Source organism: Mustela erminea, chromosome 19, assembly GCF_009829155.1.
Source record: "Mustela erminea isolate mMusErm1 chromosome 19, mMusErm1.Pri, whole genome shotgun sequence".
NCBI classification, from domain to species: Eukaryota; Metazoa; Chordata; class Mammalia; order Carnivora; family Mustelidae; genus Mustela; species Mustela erminea.
The window spans coordinates 60188746-60212024 of record NC_045632.1 but is presented as its reverse complement, the minus strand read 5'-3'; the positions used below and the strand labels follow the sequence as shown (position 1 = coordinate 60212024).

The 23279-nt window shown below is 57.9% G+C and overlaps 1 protein-coding gene across 9 annotated transcripts in view; it reads left to right on the top strand.

Annotated features, from left to right (window-relative positions):
* Positions 1–23279, top strand: part of ANKRD11 (ankyrin repeat domain 11) — a 177203-nt gene that overhangs the window by 48500 nt on the left and 105424 nt on the right. For 3 of the 9 annotated variants that reach the window (XM_032323927.1, XM_032323917.1, XM_032323916.1), the window contains exon 1: positions 16860–17612. The gene's annotated coding sequence lies outside the window, so the exon portion shown is untranslated. Of the gene's footprint in view, positions 1–16858; positions 17613–23279 lie in introns of those variants that run through there. The other 6 variants (XM_032323915.1, XM_032323928.1, XM_032323920.1 and 3 more) reach the window with 6 other exon arrangements.

Genomic DNA, 23279 nt, shown 5'->3' with positions numbered 1-23279 from the left:
TGGCGTCTTCCTACACGTGTGTGCGCGCGCGCGCGCCCGTAGTGCAGGGTAGTGTTAGGGGAGCGATGTTTGTGTTGGGAGCTGGAGCACTGGGTGTGCGTCTCCGTCCTCGCTGGCTGCAGGGGGCCCGATGCCCCGGAGCGCACGCACCTGGCTGTCTGTGCTGACGGAGAGCGGGTCCTATCCCGCAGTCCGCCGCGGCCGCATCTCCTCCGGGACCTGCACTCCGCGAAAGTCTTCAACTCAGCACGGATCTCCTCTTTCCTTAGGACGTCACTGTGCAAAGAATTTAAACTTTGTTTTAGTAAAAATGGTATTAAGACACCATTCTCCCCCACCCCGCCCGCAGCTCAAGGGTGGGAGACAGGGTTGGGGTAAGGGCAGGGCAGAGGCACAGAGTGTTTCACTGGCCAGGTCGGCTTCCCAGTGGAAGAGGCAGAGAGGCAGGACTTGGTGCTGACACGCTTCCTAACCGCCGGCAGGGAGGAGTGCTGGTTACAGCTGGAGGTGGGCCGGAGTACGGGGGCCGTGGTGGGGGCTGCAGGTGGGGGCTGTGGGGACGTGCTGGGGGACTGTGGAGGGACTCTAGGGGGAGACTGGGGGGCTGGGGGGCAGCTAGGGCACGGGGCATGCAGAAGCCGCCAGAACAGCTCCTAGGGCAGCTCAGCGATGTCTTGCTGTGAGCATTCCTAGTTTGTGTTGGGGACCAACCTGGGTGTGCCCTTGGTGCACTTAGCCATGAGACCCTTGCACACTTGTCTTGAAAGTGAGTCTTACACACGTAAGACCATTCCTGAATGACACAGGCCAGCTAGCAACCTGGAGCCGGCTAGGACCTGGAGGAACTGAGAGAGAGACAGACCAAAACAGTGTGTCTGGATAAGCGGTTTCTGCAGAGACAGTGACAGAATTTTGAGCAAAACTCTGTGTAATGGAAGGGTCTCACTCTCTTGGTGATAGGCAGCTTTCTGAGACAGCTTCCCCGGTGGGACCTGCATGGGTACTCCTCCATCACACCCAAAACAGAGTTTTTAGTAATGCATTAAACACTTGAGAGGACTTCAGCAGAATGTGGAGTGGAAGTCCTGGGTGAGGAGCAGAGACGTCACCTGGTATTTTTTCCGAGGTGCCGGCCCCTGTGGGTGTCAGCTCCTGCCTCTGCCGGGCTCTCCCCCTGCCCGCGTCTGTGAACGCTGGCTTGGCTCCTGTCCTGGGTGGGTCCTGGACCCTTTGTGCTCACCAAGGACACTTCAGGCCTGTCTGACTCTCCACATGGTGGTGACTTAATGCTTATTACTTTCAGAAAGTACGTTTCTAGGATGTTGGTCACAGTCGATCTTGATTTTGCTTCCAGCGCAAGGATTCCTGCCTTTCAGACTTTTAACTTGTAGTTGTTTAAGTGGAATACGTTGCTTTGGAATCTGCCAACAGATACACTGTCAGGCTCGGATCTTGGATGCCTTGAGGAACGCTTTTACGAAGCAAACCCGGGAAAGCAGCTTTCCACGAGTGGCTGCAGTTGGCCGGCACCTGGGGTCACTGTGGCGACGGGAGGTTGTGAAGGTGCCGCGTGAGGCCCGTGTTTCATTATGTGGGGAGGGTTGATTTTTCCGGTCAGGTTTGTACATCTTTGAAACCATTAAAATTCTTTTTTTATGATTGCATTTGTTATTGGATGGCAGAATGTATTCTGATCTTGGGTTTGCAAGGCATTAAAAGTCTTTGTAACTTAGTCTGTTTCGAGCATTTCTTTAGTCTCCTCAGAATGAAAATTCATTTAAATGTTTTGGGACGTCCCCCCAGAGAGCTTTACATGTATGTAGTGTAGGAAACTTACTTAAAAAGAAAACTGTGCTCTAAAATAAACTCTTCATTTGCGTCCGCGTACCCGGGCACACCAGGACTCCTGTAGGACACGCAGCGCAGCCCAGGCGCAAACACACCTGTCACTGGGCGTGTGGGTTCCTCCTCTGCTCTGGCCAGACTGGTCGGGTGCCACTGTCTCCCCTCGGAGAGGGTGGCCCCGTGTCCTGGCCCCTGCTGGATGGGGCCAGGACAGCGTCTGTAGCCCTCTTGGGGGCTCCGCCCACAGAGCTGGGTCGGACTTTCTTTGGCCCTTAGTTCGTTTGGCATTGTCTGGTGGTTCTCTTGTCCTGGTTCTGTTAGGACGCATGGGAACGTGGACATTTTGTGCGAACGCGTTTGTAAGGTGTCCGCTGTTGAGGCACACACACCGCATTCTTCGGAGGAAGCCTGTTGGTGTGAATCAGTTCATCGTCCCCTCGAAGAGCAGAGAGTAGAGAGAGGCCGGGAGCATGGCGTGGGACCGGGTGCTGGGTGTGAGGGCGACCGTGTTTCCGATGTTGGTCGTGCTGTGCAGGCCTCCCGCCGGCGCCTCCTGCTCTCTGTCCGTCTCCTTGTGAGCGTCGAGGCACGGATGGTGGCGTGAGGACGCCGTGCTGTGGCTCAGCTCCCGGACGGAGGGGAAGCTCTGAGCCGCCGCGGGGGCTGGTGTGCTCCGAGAGCTGTGTGTGCGGCGGCGTGGCCTCCCCCCGGAGCTGGCCGTCCGGTCTGGGCCCCGGGGCACTTCTGTTCGGTAGCCTGCGGCTCGCAGCCGGTCCGCCCGCGATCGTTTGGGATGGGAGGAGTTTACAGGGGCCAGAGGGTCACGGAGCTTTCTCTGGGGCACCTTGGGTGCTGCGTGCGCCCCGTGTCGGCACAGGAGAGAACAGGCTCCTCTTTGTTGGTCGCGTGGTCATGGTCACAGTCCCGGTTATGAGGCTCGGTCCTGTGTGTGTCACTGTGATCTTCAGTGTCAGGAGGACGCTGCGTTGCGAGGGCTTTGGGCCCCGCCGGCGGGTTCGGGAGGTGGGAGGAGGGAGGCCGCCTCCGTCCCGAGAACCGCCCGTGGCGCGGCGGGAGGTGCACGCGCAGGCGGAACCGCGGCTCCCAGTCCACAAGGGCCGGCAGAGGCCACGGCCGAAGGCGGCTGCACTGAGCAGAGGTGCAGCGCAGAAGAGACAGGCTTCTGAGGACGAAGACGCCATGTAGGATGGTCACAGAGAGGGGAGGTCAGGGCCCGGCTGGCCCCCAGCTTCAGAGGACCGGTGGAGGCTGGCGCGGGGCGGAGGCGGCGGTGGCAGAGGCCAGGGCTGCGACAGCCCGGCGCGTCCCGGGGCCTCCGTGAGCTGCGCTCTGTGCGCGGAGCAGTGACGCCTGGGTGACAGCTCGTCTGCCCGCCACAGGGTTTGCGGACGCACAGCTGGGGAGGGAGAGCGCGGGAGTCGGCGGCGTGGCCCGTCGTCGGAGCTGCGCCTGCCGACAGAGCGGAGAGGTCGGGGGTGAGCGGAGGAGCCGCTCTCGCTCTGGGAGGCGGACTGTGCCGGGGGCGCCACGCAGACGGAGCGGGTGGGGCCGCAGGGCTCGGCAGGGGCGCCCTGCGGTGGGCGAGCTGTCACCGGCAGGGTGGCCTGCCGCAGAGGGCTCGCCGGGGGCGCTTGGCTGGCTCGCTCGGAAGAGCGTCCACTCTCTCCGTCTGGCGGTCGTGGGGTGGAGCCCCACATTGGGTGTAGAGTTTGCTTCAATAAGTAAATATTTAAAAAAGTACATTCTGTTGTGATAGGTACCGTTGAGATGACTAGAAGGCACATTATTCTCCATGAGGGGGACGTGAGTCCTTTTGAAGGGCTGTGCCAACTTCTGCAGGACTGTGTCTTCCAGACTGTGCACCGCGACCTGTTCTGTCCTGATCGGCAACTTCTCCCTCTCCCCAGGGTGCAGAGATGCCTCCTGTGCCTTCTGAACACGGTGTGCCTGTCTGTCCCACGCCGGTTTTGCTGTGCGCTGTGAGGTGGGAGCGGAGTGTTCCTCGTTTCCCTGTGGGTACCAGTCGGCCAGACCTCACACGCCGGCCCACGGAGCTCCGTGTGCGGAACCAGGACCTCCTCGGGCTTCCTCAGCGCGCCCGTCCTGGGGACACTGTTTGTTGGAGACTGTCGCGGGCTGTTGCTGGCACCTAGAAATGCAGCTGAGTTGTGCCTGTCCATTCTGTGTTTTCTGCAGATGAGAAATTTCAGAACGTGTGCCGGTCGGTGGACACAGCGGCAACCTGAGGCTTTGGGCCGTGGCCGTGAGACTGTGGCCTCTGGTCCTCGCTTGCCTCATGTGGACCTTCAGGAAAATAGGCCGCGGCATGGTGGTGCATTGCCGTGGGAGACTGTGGGCCGCGGGCGCAGCGGGCGCAGAGGGGCCGGGAACATCCACGGGGCCGTGGCGGTGTGGCCGGGGAGGGGGGCGGTGGGGTGGGGGCGGTCAGGGAGGCCTGGGGCTGAGAGCGTGAGTTTGCTGCGCCAGCTGTGTGCCCGTGTGTCGGACGTGTGGGATCTCCGGAGAGATGCCACATTTGAGAAGATTTGGGGGCTGTTTGCTCAGAGGTGACAGTGGTGGCGGCGGGTTAGTGGGCCACCAGGTGAGGGGCGGGGAGGTGTGGGAGGGGTTGCGGGCAGCGTGCACAGCCTAGAGGAGGGGCGCTGCAGGAGGCACGTGGCAGCTCCGTGGCCCTGGTGGTTGTCACATACGTCACAGGGAGGGACCTGGTGTTCAGGGCAACTGTTCCACTTTTTGGTGTATAAGCGAGAGATGTTTTGCAGCCTTGAACTTTTCTTCTGCGGACATAAGCACTGTCTTCAGTTCGTGGAGTCAGAGTCGTGTCCTGTCCCCACAGTTGCAAGGTGACGCGTGTCCAGAGCAGAGGTGTGTGCTATGTTTGGTTATGAGCCTCACCTTAAGGCATCTCAGGTAGTTTCTGCCACAGTTTTCGAAAACGGTAGTGTGTGAGTTGAGTTAGATTTGGGCGGGCGTTCTCGGTGTGTCCTGCGCCTCGCTGGCGCGTCGCCTCCCAGGAGAGTGGCCGGCGCTCAGTGTGCCCACTCACGGCCTCAGCGTCCCCACTCTCCATACGTCTCCCCACATCTCTTTCAAGATGCGGCTGAATAAATGTCCGTTAAATTCAGAATTTTGTTCAGTGAGAGTTGGCCAGTCGGTCCGCCTAAACACCACTTTTTATTATTTTTTAAGGAGTGCCATCATTTGACCCTTACTCCGGGACGTCTCGCTTGAGGGTTTGCTCATCACTTAAGATAATTATAATCACTTTATTGAAACAGGTATGTGGTCAGAGTTTTCTCGTTTGCAAGCATCCTACACTTAGTTACCAGTGTTGAAGATAAATGTTAATTTAATTCCGAAGGAAGTCGCGTGTCGGAGTACTCTGGGGGTAGGTCCAGAGAGAAGGCGCTGCTCGCCCCGGCGCTCGTGCACTTGGGTCTGCCTTTCCGCCCGTCCTGCCGAGCTGTGGTTTCATCGTCCCGTCGAGGGTCCGGTTTGATACTTGCTGTTAGAAAGCTGTGTCCTTTCTGAGGGTTATCTGGGACGAAACTTGAATTTTCATCAATAGAAGACAGTGTTACTCTACTTTTCAGAGCGGAGCCTCCCCTCCTGTGCTTGCGGTAGCTCCTGTCAGGTTGGCCGGAGGGTGCGTGGGGCTGGGCCGGCGTCTCTCTGTCCGCAGCAGGCACGTCCTCGGATGGCCCCTGCGGTAGCGCGCACTTGTCCTCTGGAGCTCTGGGGGGCGTCGCTGGCGTGGTGAAGGAAACACGGAGATTGCATCGAGACGGGTCCTTCCTCGAACCGACAGCGTGGAGGGCAGCTTGGCTTGTGAGGGTTGGAGAGCTGGGGGCTGGGCGCGGGCGCTGGGCCCCCGCAGAGGTCCTGCCCTGCCCCCCCAGCCCCCGCGGCTCCCGAGCTCTGGCACATCCGTGCGGTGCTCAGGGTGGGCGTTCCCCCAGACCCAGGACCCTCGCCGGAGGTGACTGTCACACATCGGACGGCCAGGATCCAGAAGATTTTTGATTCTCCTCCTCACACACCACGAGTCTGACTTCGCCTTCAGGAAAGAAGGCTTTGATCCTGTCCTCGAGAGCAGACTCGGGCCCAGGACCCCTCTGCCGTGGGGTGTGGCGGCCGACCCGTTCCCCACGGGGTCCTGTTGCCCCGTGGGTGGCCTCCTGCCTGCTGCCGGGGGTGCGGGTCCTGCTGCGGCCCTGCCACTCCGGGCTCCTGGGACTTGGTGGGGATCTTGTCATGGCGACGGCCTCTTCCTCACACGAGGCCTTTTCAGCTTATTTCAAAGGAAAGGGTGGCAAGAACTCTCGAGTTTGAGCAACACTGCTTTCTGCGGATTATTTCTGTGATTGCATCGTGGGGGTTTGGGTCCATGATTATTTGTTCGAGTGGCTTGGGAAGCATTTCACCAAAATACCAATTTTGTTGTCCTCACCGCCCCCCTCCCCCGAGTGGCCGGACTGCCACGTTTCTGGGGGCGGGACACGTGGGAGACGGCACGGGGTTGGGGTCTCCGAGGCCCGCGCACGGTCCCTGCAGCCCCATTCTGCCTCGGCCGCCTGTTGGCCTGTTTGCAGTTTAGGCCCTTTGTTTCCATGTAGTGGGGGCGGGGGGGGGACAGCGGGGGGGGGGTCCTAAAATTCCAGGAAGCTTCGGCGTCGGAGGCGCCTCCTGTGTGGGTCTCCCCCCGCAGGCTCTGTGGTTGGAGAGAAGACGCGCCGCCCTGTCCTCCTACGGTGCGCGAGCGTGGCTGTGGGTCTCCCCCGCGTCTGGCCCTTCTGTGCCGGCCTTGTAGGCACCGCCCCGGCCCTCCCCATCCCTCCCTGTCTCTCTCCCTCAGGTGGGCGCTGACTCTTGCTTGAGTTGAGGCTAGTGACTTGTTTCATTTCCGTTTGGTGACAGTCTCTTTGGAAAGCTTGGTTAGGTGGCAGTGAGCTGGGGGAAAACGTGTGTGACGTGGCACGCGGAGGTGTTTCTGTGCTGTCGGGAACCGGTAACTCCAGCAAGAGGCGAAGGGACACTTGGGGGTGTGCCCTGATCTGCAGGTGCTGCAGAGTGAGAGAGCTCTGGGGAGCAGCGGGCTCAAGACGAGTGACCTGTGGTCGGGAAGTGGCCTGGCGCGGCCGCGCACTCGGGGGCTTACAGTGGAATACGGCTGCGGAAGCCTTGCCCCTTTTCGTGGTCTTCATTTCCGAAGGACTTTGTCTGTGAACTACATGTATTCAAGGTGAGGCTTCATCTGTGTCAGAGGATGTGTCTGAGCTGCCCGGAAAGGGCACAGGTGCTCAGAGGCCAAGTGGAGGTTCCCTGTGGCCTCTCGAGGTCCCCTTGCTTCCAGACTCACCCGTGCTGCGGCAGGTGGTGCGTCCTTACCCCTCTGAGCGCAGGGTCTCCTCTGCCCCCGGCCCTGGGCTGGAGTGTGTGCCGTGTGACCTGGGTCTGATGTTGGGCTCTGCGGGACCCGGGGGACAGGCTGAACGGTGGCGCAGCCGCACGGGTGGGAGGGGTAGTTGGGGAACGTTTCCTGGGGACAGCAGCCTGCCGGAAAAATGGGCTCCAGTGCCTGTCCTCGGGAGGAGAGCGGAGAGTCCCGGCGGTGTGAGGACGTCAGGACGAAGGCGTGACACCGAAGACATGTACAGGCGCTTGCCCAGGCGCAGAGGAGAGGAGGGAGCTGCCTCTGAGTGCAGCAGTTTCCCGGGAACTGGAGGAAGTTTGGAATTGCTGGGGAGGTGGCCCAGGACAGCATCGTTAGAGCCTGTGCCCCTGTGGCTTTCTGTTAGGGGGTTGCCACACGATGGGTCCTGAGGTCAGCTTGGTAGGGGGCACCCTCTTTAAAAACCAGCCAAGGGGCGCCTGGGTGGCTCAGTGTGGTTAAGCCGCTGCCTTTGGCTCGGGTCATGATCTCAGGGTCCTGGGATCGAGCCCCACATCGGGCTCCCTGCTCGGCAGGGAGCCTGCTTCCTCCTCTCTCTCTCTGCCTGCCTCTCTGCCTGCTTGTGATCTCTGTCTGTCAAATAAATAAATAATATCTTTAAAAAAATAAATAAATAAAAACCAGCCCAAACCAGCAGCCCGCCTAGGAGGCACTAGAAAACACTGGGGGGCTTTGCACAGCAGAAGGGCTGTTTCGTAAAGCCTTCCCTTCGGTTGTGCATTGGTACATGTGTGTATCTTGCATCATGATGTAAATGTTTCTTGCTCTGGGTTTGAAATTTGAACCCTCACATTCCTACATATTCCTTGTTAGTCCAGGGGATCCCCCCCACCGCAGGTGTGAGAGAGGTGAATCAGACATGCCAAGTTCAGGTTTCAGCCGTGTGGGGAATGGGTTGGTTGGTGTGTTCGGCTGGAGGAGGACCCAGAAACGCTGTCGTGTACACAGGAGCGGAGAGATGGTGCAGACTCCGCTCGGCAGGGAGGTGGGTGTGTGCAGAAGAGGAGCTGGAGTTACCGGAACTCGTCAGGTGGCGTTCCATCACGACGGGGGGTGCGGCAGGCAGCAGGTTTCCGGCTTGGAGGGTTGTCTACACACGGGCACTCCAGCCAGGGCAGAGCGTGCAGCAGTGGCAGTCGGCTCGAGGGCCCCTCGGTGCCCGGGATGTGTGCCTGCGCGCGTCTCTGACGTGGTTGGACTTGGTGCTCTCGCAGGGCCCCTGGCCGCGGCAGCGGGTGAGGTGGCCCGGAGAGAGCCCGGAGGAGCAGGTGCAGGAGGGAGATGTCCTTGTGGCACAGAGTGGTGGCGGAGTCCGCAGGAGAAGGGGCCGGGGAAGGGGTGAGTGGGAGGGCCGCGCTGCGGAGAAGCCCGGCCGGGCGAGCGCCAGCCAGCTCTGTGGATGGGGGGTGGCGCCTGCCCTGGGGCTGTGAGCCGTGGGCTGTGGCCTCCGACCCCAGCTTCGTGCAGTACTTGCTGTTGTGGGGGGCTCCAGGAGCTGGGCGTGCACGGTGTGGGGGGTGCTGGGGGTGACCGCTCGAGAGCCTGAGTTTGACCCTAATTTTGAGGCATAGGACTCAGCCTTTTAGAAGGCTAGAGGGACGCACGGAGGTGGTCCTGTTACAGCGGGGTTAGGGCGAGCGTTAGTGAGGTGCTGGGAGGGCACGGCCCGGGGTAGCGGTGGGCCACTGTGCTGTGCCCGAGCCCTTGCAGACGCGGGGACACATCAGAGCTCATGCGGACGGGACAAAGGTGCCGCTCTCCGGGCGGGTCGCCGGCACTCGCGCCAGCCTGCTGGTCTCCTTCTGTGCGTCACCTGTGCTGCCGGCGCTCTGTCAGCACTTCCTCATGGGGCAGCAGCCTCAGAGCGGGGGTCCTGGGGTCAGAGAGTGTGTGGAAGTCAGCACCGGCGACAGAGCTGGGTGTGAGAGCTCTGCTGGCCCGAGGCTTTGCTGAGAGCCTTGGGCGTGGCTTTGGAGGACGTGGTGGCCGCGGCTTCTCGCTCCTCTTCCTTCCCCACCGGCTCCCGGCAGGCGCGGGGCCCATGTGTGACTGCGGAGAAGGTGGCCGTGGAGGGGACCGTCAGCACACTCACATGCCTTCCAGGACAGAGATCGGGAAAGGGGCCAGACAAGGAGTAAGTTCCTTTTGTTTGTCCTAGGAAAGCGTTTAATTGGTTCTGGTGATGTTCCTTTCATTCCGGGGGGCTGGCAAAATACCGCTTCAGGCGCGTGGGCAACCCCACGGGGCTGGCTGGGCTGGGGCTGCAGCGCGGAGCCCGTGGGTAAGTCGTTCATTCCCGGCCGCAGGCCACGCTCTGCCGAGAACTGGCTGCTTCTGCTGCAGGGTGGTCCAGGCTGCGCAGGTCCTCCCTCACCCCCACCCGCCCCGGATGTGTTCTTTGCATCCTAGTGGTTAAACTCTGCAAAGTATTGCCTCGGGCTCCTGTTCTGGGGGTGGGGGGAAGAGTATATTGACGGAAAGGGTGTTATTTTTTAAGATTTTGTTACTAAGTAATCTCTGCGCCAGCCTGTGCTGGAGCTCAGAACGAGAGCGAGAGCGTGGTCCCCGCTGCTCCGCGGTGGTCCCCGGTGCTCCGTGGTGGTCCCGCTGGGCGCCCCGACAGGCACGTGTTCTTTTTTTTTTTTAAGGTTTTATTTATTTGTTACAGAGATCGAGAGCACAAGTAGGGAGAGGGAGAAGCAGGCTCTCCGCTGGGCAGGAAGCCCGATGTGGGGCTCAATGCCGTGACCCCGGGATCAGGACCAGAGCCGAAGCCACTTAACCGCCGGAGCCAAGGTGTATTCTTAGAGGAAACAATGTTAGGTTGCGCACTGAGGAATCTTCAACTTTTAGAGCTGACTTGGTTTATGGATTCTCAAGTCTTACTCCCTTTGTTGTTGTTGCTTTAAAGATGTTACTTACTCGTCAGAGCGAGCGAGCGAGCACAGGCAGGGGAGAAGCTTCTGCTTATCTGCTTATCCGGAAGCCCGATGCGGGGCTCAGTCCCAGGGCCCTGGGATCATGACCTGAGGTGAAGGCAGACACTTAGCCGACTGAGCCACCCAGGTGTCCCAGAAAATCACCCTTTTAAGAAAAAAAAAACCCTGTTAAACTTTTATAGTTGTGTGAGTTGCACTAGATAGGATGTTGACAGGAAAGCATTTGTGATTCCATCAGAATCTTGCTCTCCGCGGCGAGTGCCGTCTTCACCATGTGGAGGCCGGCAGCCACGCACGTGGGCGTGTTACCGCTTGCATGGGTCGTCCTCAGTTTCTGTGTGTACTTTATCGTGCGCCAGGTCTTTCCGCCTCTTCGGGTCTCTCTGTCCTGGATAGTTCGTTCCTTCTGATGCTGTTGTAAAAGGTGTTGCTTCCTTAATGTCCTTGTTGGATCGTCCCTTGCTGGTGCGTGGACGCGCAGCCGATTCTGTCTGCCGGCCTTCTCCCCTGCAGCCTCGCCGCATGGTGTCATTTATTTGCCCTCACGGTGTTTTGTATGTTTTTGGGTTTTATATTCCTTTTTTGAGGTGAGTTTTGTAGCTGAACAGTCCCGTTTAAAAGTTCAAGCTTTTCAAGTTCAAAGCAAAGGTTCAAGCTTTTGCTGTGTTTGGTGGAGGGTGGCTTTGGGTTTCCTGTCTGTGTCCCTGGCGGGATGGCTTCATCGCTTCTGTTAAGCTGTGTCCCTGCAAGTCTTGCTGTCCTGGGATGAGACTAGAGAGCACTTGCATGCAGCGAAGGGAGCTCCGTCTGGTACCGAGTTCCTGTTCAACAGAAGGCGGTCTGGTTCCCAGTGTCCTGTAGTCTGTCCTCAGATTGTTGATGTTGTAGGAGTAGAGCAGGTAAGTGTATAAGTCCTCATTTTGTTGGAGCTTCACACCGATCTGGTGGAGCAGTTGCTGCCCTGGTTTCTGTTATTTCTGTGTTTCCAGTGCCCACCACCCCGTCGTGAAATGGAGAACTCAGCAGCGCACGGGCTGACAACAGCATAGGTGTGTGTCTTTGGAGTTTCGCCCTTTAGGGTGTGATGCTGCTTTGGAGTTCTAGGAGTTCGCTCTGAGCAGGAGCCACTGGTGCTGTTTCCTGACTTGCACACTCAGGAAACTTGTTTTCTGTCCTTGTTAGTCGTGGTTTCAGTGTGTGTGTGCATTGCCCTGAGGGTGGGTGGGGCGTCAGGCGCTGGGGGCCTGTGGGCTTACTATGGAACCACTGTGGGGCTTACTCAGTTAAGCAGCTGCCTTTGGCTCAGGTTGTAACCCCAGGGTCCTGGGATCGAGCCCCGCATCGGGCTTCCTGCTCAGTGGGGAGTCAGCTTCACACACACCCCCCACCCCCCCCCCCCCGCTCATTCGCTCGCTCTCAGATAAATAAAACCTTAAAAAAAGAGAAAGCGAGTTTGCGCTGGGGGACGGTTGGTGGGGTCTGGATTGCTCCTGCCAGGGAAGGGACAGCTGGTTTGGCCTGGCCCGGTCCACGTCCTGCGGTTGTCAGGGCCTGTTCTCACGGTGTGCTCCTGGTCACTTTCTCGAGTTTGATTTCACACATTTATCCTCCTGATTTTCGAGCATTTCCCAGTTTCTGGCCTGCAGAGTTTCCCTTTTTTGAGTTTCTTTATGGCTGCGCATCTGTTTATTTACAACACTCATTTTGGTCATCTCCTTGGCTTTGGCAGTTTGAACGTGAGACCGTCCTCCCTGGACCTTGGTGAGTCGGGATGCGCTGTTGGCTCCTGCTGCGCAGGTGTCCAGAGGGGGCGCGTGGGCCAGACCACCTGTTCTGTTCTCGTTCTGCACGGACTCCTTCTGCGCTTTCTTCTGGTAAGGGGTGTGAACAGAGTTGCCTTGGAGCAGTGGTTTTTCTGTTCCTGGCTTGCCTTGTTCTTCAGCGGAAGGGAAGCACCGAACGGAGGACAGAAGCTGAGCTGCGCATTCCTTCTCCTTGCGGTGTCTTGGCCAAGCTCGCCGGTCTGCTGTCTGCTCAGCGCCTCCGTTCCCTTGAGCGGGCTCTCTCTGCCAGTCCATCCAAGAAAGCATTGACAAAGAGCCCCCGTCATAAAACAGAAAAAGCCCTCAGGAGTCCCCCGCTTGATCCTGGGAGGCGGTCAAGGCCAGGCTGTGCCCCGGCGGCAGGCGGCAGGTGGCAGGTGGCCCCACAGCAGAGGGAGGCCTGGGACGCATGCCGCGCTGGGCACCATCAGGGCAGCGACGCCGGTAGCTCGTGGCCCCGCAGAATTCCGTTTGTTCCGTCTGCCATGAAGGTGAGCTTTAAAGTAGGCGAGGCCAGATCTGAGGACTCGCTGTCCCACTTGAGTTCTTGAAGGCTGCATTTTAAGAAAATTTTTTTCTGGTCCAGACTTTGCGTACTAGAGAGGGAGAGAGTGAGCACGTGGAGGGCAGAGGCGGGGGCAGGCTTCCTGCTGAGCGCCGAGTCCGGTATGGGGACCCGATCCTGGGACCCCAAGATCGTGACCTGCGTCGAAGTCAGCCGCTTAACCGACTGAGCCACCCAAGCACGACCACTCTAAGAAGTCTTCCCGCCTGTGAGGAGAACTCCATGTGCCTTCCTGCTCCCGCGGCCGGCTTCGTGGGACCGGCTGTGGCGCCGGCTGTGGCGCCGGCCGGCCTGCGTGGGCGAGCTGGCCCCCCCCGCTTCACATGGGGCTCCTCGTGGGGGCTCAGACCTCTCATCTCTAGCGTGGGGAGAAGAAGGACCCTTACCTTAGGGAGCTGTTGTGGACACTAAGGGAGTTAATACTAGGTCAGACCGCACGGAATTGCCAGTGTTAGGCTCTTTAAAAGTTGAGGTCATTGTACGTTCACACGCTGTAAGAAATAACATCGAGGGCTCCCTTGTCACTTTGCCCCGTTTCTTCACTGGTAAACATTTTCTTTTCTTTTTTAAAAAAGATTTTACTTATTTATTTGAGAGAGAATGAGCGCGCATGAGAGGGGTTGGGCCAGGGGAGAAGCAGACTCCCCACCAAGCAGGGAGCCCGATGCAGGACTCCGATTCCTGGACTCCAGGACCATGACCTGAGCTGAAGGCAGTGGCTTAACCAACTGAGCCACCCAGGTTCCCTTGACCTGAGCTGAAGGCAGTGGCTTAACAACTGAGCCACCCAGGTTCCCTTCACCGGTAACATTTTCAAAAGTAGAATACAGCATCACAGCCAGGATCTCGACAGGGGACACGAGCCACAGGTCTGAGATGCCCCAGTTTCCTGGTGTGTGGGGCCCATGGGCACAAGGGTCCCTCCTGCTCCCCCCTGGGTAACCATACCTGCCACCTCCTGTGCTCGTCTCCTCACCCTTTGTCCCAACCCTGCCAGCCGCTGGTTGTCCCCGGGGAATGTCCTGGACCTGGAGCCGTAGGGACGTGACCCTTCGGGCTGTGTCTCTCTGCTCCCGCTGTCACCCAGCGGTTGACCGGGCCGTTGTTGCATCCGGAGGCTCTGCCCTGCTCCTCACTGCACACCGTTGTGTGGCGTCTGCGGGGTTCTGCGGGCCACAAACGCTGGCCCGTCACCCGTGGAAGGACACCTGTGAAGAGTCCACGGTGTGGCAACTTAGGAACGAATGAAGCTGCCGTCAACGGTTTGGCGGAGACACTGGTGGGCTGTGTCGGACCCGCAGGGATGATGGTCCCAGACAGCTTGGTCTGTCCCTGGAAGGCGCCGCCTGTCTGTACCCGCACGCGGTCTCTTGCCGTGTCTGTGGATGTCTGTGAGCCGCCTCGGGGGAAAGTGCTTCCCGGGAAAGCCGCAGCGCTGCCCGGGCCTCCTCTGCTCACAGCCCTTCTCGGGTCGGGGGCATGCGGAAGCACTGCCGCTGACCTGTGCAGAGGCAGGCAGGGAGGAGACACAGGCCCCCCACTCCCCGCCCCAGTCCTGGAGCTCTCCGGGGGCCGGGGCATCCAGCACCCAGGACTCTGCCCTGGTCTGACTGTGGACTCGCTCCCGTTCAGCCCGATTTCTCCCCAGAGCGGCGCTGGCTGGCTGACGGCGTTTCATCCTGCGGGCGGAGGCCTGTGCTGACGCGGGTCCCTGGGCACTTAGGGTGTTTGGAAGGCAGTCAGGGGAGGGGAGGACGGAGGCCTGGACGCTCTGCAGTGTTTTCAGTCCAGAGTGGAGACGGAAATTTGAAGGAAGGCAGTCTCATGATTGCTTTTGTGTTGGTTGGATTTTATCAACGTAGTTTTTTAAAAAATCGATCATTTTAACACTGTTCAGAAACTATGGTTTGCAACTATAGGTCTTTGATTAATAAAAATTGAGGGGAATTAAATACAGTTGTAGAAGTAACATCTTCCAAATCTTGGGGTTACCTTGGAGGAGAGAAAGAGGACTCTCTGTGGTGAAAACATTATGTAATTGTGGACTCTTTCCCCCCAAAACAGTAATGAAGTCTGTCCAGGCTCCTTACAGGTTAGACCTCTGTGCCGGGGCCGCTGTGACACCGTCCCTGGGCCTTGGCGAGGGCCTGCCTGCCTCCGGGGAGCGGTGGGCCGGCCGCTCTGATGCGGGCGCGGGAGGGGCGGAGTCGGGGCCGTGGCGGTGTTCCGTGGGGGGTTTCGTTGTTGGGGGGTGTTAAATAGTGCTTATTAATTTACATTTAAATTCCAGTGAGCCCCCCGTGCCCCACTGGCGTCCGGCGCAGGTCCAGCGAGAGCTGCCATGACACCGTGTGCCAGGGCTTCTCCTCGGCCTGTGCGCACCCCACCCCCCCCACCCTGCGCGTCGCCCGGCCCCCCGCCTTCCCTCTGGTCACCAGCAGCGCGATCTTCTGTTGCTTAGACTCTGACCCTCGGTGCGTCTCCCTCTCCGCTTTCTTCCTCGGCTGAGCGTGCGTGCAGTTTGCTCACTGCCACATCCACGCGCGAGGTTGCTGGTGGTGGTCGTTCCCCGACACGTTCCGCCGCGTAAGACCCTCTGGGTCCGTCCACATGGTTGCAGATGGCAAGACCTCGTTTTTAATGGTTTCTGTGGAAGATTTTATTTATTCGAGAGAGCGAGACAGCAAGAGGTTGCATGAGCAGAGGAAGGGTCAGAGGGAGAAGCAGACGTCCTGCTCGGGTGCGGGGCTCGACCCCAGGACCCCAGGACCATGACCTGTGCCGACGGCAGACGCTTAACTGACTGAGCCACCCGGGTACTCTGTGAGATTTCATTCTTTTTTGGTAGCTTTCTAAAAAGCTTTTTCTCTACTCCTCATGTAGTGCCCAGCTCCTCATAAGAATGAGTGAGATATGGGGCGCCTGGGTGGCTCAGTGGGTTAAGCCTCTGCCTTCGGCTCAGGTCATGATCTCAGGGTCCTGGGATCGAGCCCCGCATCGGGCTCTCTGCTCAGCGGGAAGCCTGCTTCCTCCTCTCTCTCTGTCTGCCTCTCTGACTACTTGAGATTGAAATAAATATCTTTAAAAAAAAAAAAGAATTAGTGAGATATGAAAGCGTAGAGTTTAAGATCTTGCACTGTTACACTATTCAGAGATAACCACAATTAATGGTAAAAGTATTTCCTAATTTTTCTCAAAAAAAAAATAAATAAACAACCGTGCCATTTTTCTTCTCAGATTGTACGCATCAGACTTCCTCAGCACTTGTGCTTATTGTCTTGTCCGTATTGCCAGTCTCATCGGTGGGAACCTCTGGCCATTGTTCTGCCTGGATTCTTGGGGCGTCCATGTGTCGGGCTGGCCTGGCCCTCAGACGTGGGTGGGCAGGTGCCCCGGCCGTTGAATGCTTCCTGGGCTCTCTCTGCCCCCCTCAGCTGTGTTGGACACTGGCTTATCCTGTCCCCACCGATCTCTTTATTTCTGGGCTGGGAACGTGCTCCTGGAACCACTGTAGCTGGGTTCTGACGTAAAAGGTGTGTCTGGCACATCCGTCCGGAAACGGAGCTTTACCCCTGCCTCGGTGGGAGTTGCGGTGGGAACGTGGGTGCCGCGTGAAACCTTCTTCATCTCTTAGCACATTCTTCACTGTGTGCGCCCCAGAATGGAGGTTACTCTGCCAAAAGGCGTAAATATTTTGGAGGCTCTTAATTCGTGTTGCCTTCCAGAAATAATGGGGTTAACTACTAAAATATTTCCCTTAGAATGAAAAGACCTTTACAGCCGGACTTGGGAGGCCTGGGCTCTCTTTCCAGTTGCCTTTGATTCCGTGCGTGACCAGAGACAGCTCAGTCTGCTCTGGCTTCTGCGTTCGACGGACGGCAGTTGGGTTTGCGGCACTGGCCCTCTGCCCGGGGGATCGTGCCCTTCAGGGGACTCTGAGGGTGTCTGGAGCCCTTCTGCCTGTCCCAGCCTGGGGGGAGCGTGCTGCCGCACCTGGAAGGCCCGCGTCCTCCTCCAGTGCCCAGCACACAGAGGATGAGCCACCCCTGTGTCAGTGCTGCTGAGTTTGAGAAGCCTTGGATTAAGAAAACCTCAAGTTTTCCTCAGAGTTCTAGTGGTAGATGCTACTATTTGCTGGATTCTTAGCGTAGACATTCATCATGCATTCTGTATTGATGGGGTTGAGGGAAAGGGTGGTGAGGAAATGGTATTTTTTTCTTGTTGTTCCTGGCTTGTTTTGTTCCTGAAGATCTCGGAGCTCTCCTAGGAGGTTATACAGTGTTAGTCCGTTTTCTTCCTGACCTTGCGCTGTAGTCTTCCCTTTTCTTACTGGCGAGGCCACGGTGCTCACTTGATTTATTTGCTAAGCTGGGAGCCTCCAGTGGAAGCCGAGCATGGGTTGGGGGTCGGTGGGGGGCGGTGTGTGCTGTGAGAGGCCGGGAGAGGCCAGTCACTGGGGACAGGTTACATTCCCTTCACCGCGTGACGGGATATCCCTAGAGGACGCCACGTGAGAAGAAAAGCCTGTCCACGACCCCTCGAGGCCCTAGTCCTGAAGCCTCCTCTCCAGGGAGACCCACAGGCTCTCCAAGTGTTCTTTCCTTGACGGCCCGAGGGCGCCGCTTTCCAGGGAAAATCCTGAGAACGGAAATGCCCAGTAGGATAATGGCCTAAAGCAGATCACCAGGTGTGAGCTCCCTTATACCCCAGATCAGCTCCGCACAGATCTCAGACACTGTTTTGTGGTGTGGAGTTGAGTGAAGCGAAGGGAGCCGCTGCGGAAGAGACGGTCGGTCCAGGCGGAGAGACAGACCGGGCCGGGGCCGAGGAGCGGTGTGTGAGCTGCCTGTGCTCTCTCGTTTCAGAACGCGCGCAGCACTGCTCTGGGACGCCCTTGCCGGACGCAGTAGCCGCTTCGCCAGCCTCGGCTTTCAGCTATGGAGTCGGTAAGTACCGCGGGCGCTGCGGCCGGCCGTCGCTCCGTTGTTCTCACGGCGCGCTGGCGAGCGGCCGGTAACGCCAGATCTCCACGTGGGCTCCCGTGGGCTTGACGGTGCCGGCCCAGCCCCGTGGCTGCTCTTCTGGGCGTCCCTTGGCTGCGGCGCATGTGTCAGGTCCGTGGTGGTGAGCCGTGGGCTCGAGGGAGCTCCCCAGGGTCCCAGGCTGCCAAGGAAGTCTGTTTCTGTCCGACCTCTGGATCTGATCGGCTCTGTCGTCGAGGTCTGGAGACCACTGCAGCCCAGTACTGACCACTCTGTCTTGTGCTGCGTGCACATGGAGAAGAGCTGCTCTGCTCTGGGAGAAGCAGCGGCAGCCTGGCTGTGCTCTGGTCTGCTGTCCTGCGTGTCTGGGCAGCTGCTTGTAGGATTCCTAGTTGTTGGAGGCCAGCTCACGTGGCTGGGGGGTGAGGAATGGGATCTTTGGCTAGGTTGCCCTGACCGTGCGCTTCCTCCTGGGAATTACTGGCAACGTTTTGGAGAGGAGGGGCAGCTGCTTCCTTCAGGACCCTGGTCTCAGATCTCAGCACGGGCATCTGTTGCTCTGCGACAGAGTCCCCTCCGTGGGAGATGTGTCGCGCGGGCTGGCAGTTTCTTTCCTCTGATAAGTACCTTGATGACCATGGAAAACCTCCTGATCTGTTTCAGTTTTTCATACTTGGCCAGGCATGAGTGGTTTCAAAGCAGATTGTCCAGAGACATATTGTCCACTCTATTTTATCGTTCCTAGCAGATTGGAAAGAAACCTTTCCTGCCGCTTCCGTGGCTGAGTATCCCTGACCTAACAGGACCTGGCCTTATCTCCACCATCACAGAATCAGGCCACTTGGAACATTCTTGGCGGTGTCTTTGACTTGACCTGAAGTATTTCCTTGGGAATGGCGATAAGGTTTGACGGAACAGGAATCTTAGACGTCTCTGACAGGAGGCCTCGCGTTGTCTTCTCTTAATCTGCAGGGTGGTTAGCGGTTAGAAAGAAGCCAGTGTCGCCAGGGCGGGTGTTGGTGGTCAGGTGGGGTAGCGGTGGAGTTTGTAGCACCTAGGTGTGCTGTCCAGGGTGGTTTTCCAGGGTGTTTGGGTGCATTCGACCTGGTTGTCCTTGGCAGGGGGGCAGCCGTGGGGAGACTTGGCCCAGGAGAGAAGGAATGGTGGGGTCAGAGGGAGAACCAAACCCATTTCCACCAGGAGGCTGAGCTCTGCGTTTTTGTGGAAAGTGTACTGTTGGTCTTCACTTACAATGAGGAAAAAGAACATGCTGCCTAAATTAGTTAAGTATTTGGTGATTCAGAATAATGTATTTTCTGACTAAAAGCAAACAAGTTATTAGTGACTCTTCGCAGGCAAATTCTTGGGTTGGCCCAGTCGGTCCGGCGGATTGAGAGCCGCAGGTGCGTCATCTTTAGAAGTTTCTAACGGAGGAGGCTCTGTCCCAAGGTGCCTCGTGCCGCTTGCCGGTGTTGTGAACTGTAAATACTCAGGCAGCATTGATTGTAATAGTCTTCTAAAAATCGACATGTTTAGATTGAATAAAGATCAAGGTTCTCATGAATGTGAGTTCTCCTCTGGGGCCAGTGGCTCAAGTGTGTTAGCGGAGCAGGGGGCATTACCGCGGGCGGCTAGCTTGCTGAGGTCAGCCCTCCAAGCCTGCTCCTGGAGTCAAACGGCAGATTTTTACTTTTATTGATTTATTTTAAGGATTTTGTTTGTTTATTTGAGACAGAGAGAGTGGGAGCAAGAGTGGGGGTTGCTGAGGCAGAGGGAGAAGCAGGCTTCCCGCTAAGCAAGGAGCCCGATGCAGGGATTGATCCCAGGACTCTGGGATCATGACCTGAGCTGAAGGCAGATGCTCAGCCGACAGCCACCCGGGCGTCCCTGAATTAGGTTTCTTTCTTTCTTTCTTTCTTTCTTTCTTTTTTTTTTTTTTAAGATTTTATTTATTTATCAGAGAGAGAGGGGGAGAGAGCGAGCACAGGCAGACAGAATGGCAGGCAGAGGCAGAGGGAGAAGCAGGCTCCCCGCTGAGCAAGGAGCCCGATGTGGGACTCGATCCCAGGACGCTGGGATCATGACCTGAGCCGAAGGCAGCTGCTTAACCAACTGAGCCACCCAGGCATCCCTCTTTCTTTTTTTTTAAATTTTATTTTTTTAAAAGATTTTTATCTATTTATTTGACAGATCACAAGTAGGCAGAGAGGCAGGCAGAGAGAGAGGAGGAAGCAGGCTCCGCGCTGAGCAGAGAGCGCGATGCGGGGCTCGATCCCAGGACCCTGAGATCATGACCTGAGCCGAAGGCAGAGGCTTTAACCCACTGAGCCAGCCAGGTGCCCCCTGAATTATGTTTCTAAAAACAAGATAGCTTCTGAAAGTAGCATGTTGTAATTATAGAGGTGGTGTTTATATGAGCAGAGGTGTAGGTTTTACTGGTTTGTACTTTTAGTTGAACACCTCTGTTTAAAGTAGACAGGTGATTGCCTTCTGACTTGATAAAAACATTGAACTGGCAGAGCATAGTCTTGGGTCCCTGGATGTGAAGCTGAGCGGGGCGCCCTGTGCAGGCGGTGCTCGCTGTAGAGAGGGCTGCATGGCTGGCCCTTGGCCTGCACCCCCAAGAGCACAGGGCTGGAAGTCTTGCCAACAACAGAAGCCACTGTTGATGTGCTGGCACACCTTGTGGCTCAGGTTGTGGGGTGCCCCCTGACCCCTGAGAGTTCTGCCATCTGGTATTGAAGCAGAGAGACAGGCTCTCCCGAGCTCGTCTGGTAGTAGCTGTGGTTCTCCCTGACCCAGCCCCCAGCCCCCAGCCCCCAGCCCCGTGCTAACTGCCCGTGGGGAGCAGGTTATGGTCACAGCACACGTGGCTGCCAGCTGGGTTCCACCTGCTGCTGCTGCCGCCACAACCTGTGGGCAGCGCCGGTGTGGATGTGTGGGCCGTAAGGAGCTTGTAGGTCCTGATGCTAATGCATTTGCCTTTTTAACAAAGAGGTCTTGTTAGCGTTTAAAAATAGATTACAAAGCACACTTGGCTTCCTTACCAAAGAAATATGCTTAGCTAATTGTGCCAGTATCATTTACTGAATTTTTAAAAAAATACCCTTACAGTCTGCGTGTAGGCAAACAGCTTTTTGGATCCCCCCCCCTTTTTTTTTAAGATTTTTATGTATTTATTTGACAGAGAGGTCACAAGCAGGCAGAGAGCCAGGCAGAGAGAGAGGAGGAAGCAGGCTTCCTGCCGAGCAGAGAGCGTGATGCGGGGCTCGATCCCAGGACCCCGGGATCATGACCTGAGCTGAAGGCGGAGGGTTTAACCCACTGAGCCACCCAGGCGCCCCCATTTACTGAATTTTTGAGGATAAGTTTTTATTGTATATTTAGAGGTCTAGGGAATATCCTTTGGCTAGCCTCCCTTAAACTACGTTAAAAAGTATAGAATATTAGATCTCATTAAAATGAGATTTCATGGGCGCCTGGGTGGCTCAGTGGGTTAAGCCGCTGCCTTCGGCTCAGGTCATGATCTCAGGGTCCTGGGATTGAGTCCCGCATCGGGCTCTGCTCAGCGGGGAGCCTCCTTCCTCCTCTCTCTCTGCCTGCCTCTCTGCCTGCTTGTGATCTCTCTGTCAAATAAATAAATAAAATCTTAAAAAAATAATAAAAAAAATGAGATTTCATTAAGTGCATGTCTTTTGATTAATGACAAAACAGGCAGTGGGCTCAGACAGCTTCCCCAGAAGCCCTTGGTCTCCCCCAGCACAGTGCTTGCTGATGGGTAGGCCTTTGGTCCTCTTATCCCAGGGTGCTTGGAGTGCTGGGACAATCGGGCAGGGGGAGGGTTTGGAGAGTAGGCAGGTCAGAGCAGAAGGGGAAGGCCGGAGCCCACACCCCAGCTGGGACTTCTGGCTGTTGGGGCTCTTTCCCCATGAGTGTTTCAAGCTGGAATGGGCCTCTGAGCTCTGGGACCCCAGGCCCACTGGGAAGGCAGGCATGTAGAGATACCTGCTTGGGCCCTGGGAAGCCTTTGTGGGGTGGTTCATAACACCTTATTGACGGGCTGTCGGTTGCTGTCATTTCCCTTCTTTTTCACTTGTGGGGATTCTCATGGAGCCAGTGTTGTTTCTTGGATACCTTCAAGTTCTAAAGCTGGAGGGGTCTCCTCTTCGCTTTGTGTTTTGAGGATGGAGCGATGTGCCAGGGCCAGCCGTAGAGGAGGTGCTCTAGGCTCGGTTAACAGTGAGCTGACCCTCTTCCTGAACGTCCGCCTTCCCTTCCACGTCGCCTTGCGGAACGGAAGGGCTCCCGTGGCGCAGGGTGAGGGCTCCGCGCAGCGTGCAGGGGTGCGCTGCAAAAGTTCCGTGTGCACCCCCCTTGGTAGGAGGAGGGCGGCGGGAGGGCCGTGTCGGGGGGTGTTGCGGCGCGCTGGGCCTGAAGGAGCACGCAGTCCGGTCTGCTCTCCACTCTGGAATGGGGCGACTTGATGGTCACTGCCCGCGGTCTCCCCTCTGCGGACACGGAGTTTGGGTTACCCTTTGTGTCAAATAAAGGGCAGTGGCGGGTTGCAGTGTGCGGTGTTCTGAGTTCGAGATTGTAGTGTTTGGTTCAGCTGATCAGTCTGTGCTCTCCTTTGGTTGCCGCTGAGGTCCCCCTGAAGCACGAAGGATCCAAAGATGGAAACAAAGTGGCTGGCCAGGCTAGCTGCTTTGAAAAGAAGGCAGAGCAAAACCCTGGTCCTGCTGCTGGGCCCACGATCGGACCAGCAAGTGCCTGTGGCGGTGGGAGGGCAGGGTCTGGGCCGCGTGGGCCTGGATGTGTGCAGAGCTGCGGCGGCCGTGCAACGTGGCGTCCCCCGTCCGCGGCGTCTCCCGCTCCGGAGACCGAGGTGTGGCGAGCAGGACGTGTTGACTCTGGCGGTGGGGCGCTGCCCGGGCTCGGCTCTCGTGTGACCCGGTGTGTCGGGCTCTGCTTGCAAACCCCGGGGACTGCACACAGCGTGTGTTTGCTTTCCTGATTGCCGGCCTCTCCGCGCTCCCCTTCGTAGCTCTGTGCTGCCGCCCCTGGGCTCGGAAGTCCCCGCCTTGGGCCTGGGTCCAAGCGCCTGCAGGCTGGGAGCGCGTTCCGCTCGGGAAGAAGCAGGAAGAGGGACAGAGAAGGAAGGACCGAGCAGAGCGTTCCTGGGAAGTGAGACGACACTTCCTTTCACGGCTTTTGACTTTGTTGACCTTTTGTGAATGGAGGATTTGTTTTTGGAAAAAAAATAAACCCGGGGGTCTTGTCCACTCTGAGGGTGTTAGTGCGTGAGGATGAGAGCAGCCGCGGGCTGGGCCTGAGTGTGTTCGGACGGCGAGGGCAGAACCAGCGCAGCAAGTGGAGACAGTGCTGTCCTGCGGCTTCCGGGCCTCCGCGGGGTGCGGTGCGCGGCCGCAGCGGCTCGGGTGGGGCCGGCCCCTGCCCCTGCCCCTGCCCCTGCCCCACGGCCTGGCTTGGGTCGCTCCCGCCGCTGTCCCTGCGTCCTCGGTCTCCTGCGTACGGCCGGCCTCTTCACCGCTTACGCCTGTCCACTGGTTGCTGGTGGGAGCCAGAGTTCTGAACGGGGCCTCCTCAGGGCTGACGGGATGCTGCCTGGAG